A 1,387-nucleotide genomic window follows, 5' to 3' on the forward strand; every position below is an offset into this window, starting at 1 on the left:
TGCTTGCTGTCTGCCTGTTCCTTGCTCACACCAATCCTAAATTCTGCTGTATATGCCTGTACCTGCCTCTGTCCGTGCCTCTTCTAGGCTCCAGCAGGCCCCAAGCCTGGAGAGCCACTGCCAGACGCCATGCTACAAGATTGTCCCAGGATTTACTCCCCTCCACTCCAGTGTGACACAGCCAGTCCAGGAGAGCGTCCTGGGGGGGAGAGGGGGGGTAGACACTGGACACACACACGTCAGACCGGAGAGCAGAGAGGGGAGGGGGGGCTGGGTGGGGTGCTGGACACAGTACACTGTCAGAATGATCTCCGTTCTGAGTCAGAGGCTCAGAGTGCAGAGCGAAGAGCCGGCTGGGTAAATCCACTGCAAAAATGTCAGAGGCGGAGAGCGGCAGGGGAGGTGTTCTGCACAGTGGACACACACGATGTCAGAGTGGAGATCGGGAGTGGGGGCGCTGCCCTGCTTCACACATGCCAGAGGCTCAGAGGAGTCAGAGCGGCTGCCTGGTGCATAGTATTATTGGAACTGCAAGCTCTGTCTACAGTGGCCGGGCGCTCTAGGCGGCAGTGCGCTCTAGGCGGCTGCCTAGTCCGCCTAGTGGTAGCGCCGGCCCTGCACCCACGGGTGTTACTTACACCGAAGAGCCACCTCTCACAGAAGTCACAGTGCCACCCGTTACTGTTACAGAGCACCAGCAACACTACACTCTGCATCCTGGATCCAGAGGAATTGATTTTATATTTATTATCATTGCACTTTATATCATTGCACCTGTAGTCACTTGTTTGCAGCACTTTATATATTTATTTATATAATTTATTCTCTCTGCATTCATATATCTAGGTTTATATGTTATATTTGATTTTCCCCTTCTGAGATTTGCCAGCACTTTAGCACCTTTTGCTCCACTTACAATGGACTTTATTTCCATTTGTTTCTAATTCTATACGCATTGTTTTTTATTCTAATTATTATCAATTTTTGAATATTTTTTTTTTTCATTGCACCTGTAGTCACTTGTTTGCAGCACTTTATTTATATATTTATTTATATAATGTATTCTCTCTGCATTCATATATCTAGGTTCATATGTTATTTCATAAGGGAACGCAACACCACGATTTGATTTTTTTTTTGTAAAATGTCTATAAGCACAAAGTTTCATAATTCATATCAGTGACAAATGACGATTTTTAAAGGTAGGATTTCTTGTTCATTGGTTGAAGTGATTTGAGAACGAAGTGGTAATGAGGGTCTGAGTCTGTAACATCTGTTAAAATACTTTATTTCAGCTGACTCAGCCAGGTGTCCTAGTTTGTCTTCCTAGGTCCCATGCATTAGGTCATCAGTCTTAAGAAAAACATCATTTGCCATTTAGCACACA

At 45.5% G+C, this 1,387-nt stretch overlaps 1 protein-coding gene across 2 annotated transcripts in view; it reads right to left on the reverse strand.

The window, feature by feature from the left end:
- Positions 1–1,271: 1,271 nt before the first annotated feature.
- Positions 1,272–1,387, reverse strand: part of MED20 (mediator complex subunit 20) — a 12,138-nt gene continuing 12,022 nt past the window's right edge. For both annotated transcript variants that reach the window (XM_040337697.1, XM_040337698.1), the window contains exon 5: positions 1,272–1,387. The gene's annotated coding sequence lies outside the window, so the exon portion shown is untranslated.

The sequence above is a fragment of the Rana temporaria genome, chromosome 2 (assembly GCF_905171775.1).
Source record: "Rana temporaria chromosome 2, aRanTem1.1, whole genome shotgun sequence".
Lineage (NCBI taxonomy): Eukaryota > Metazoa > Chordata > Amphibia > Anura > Ranidae > Rana > Rana temporaria.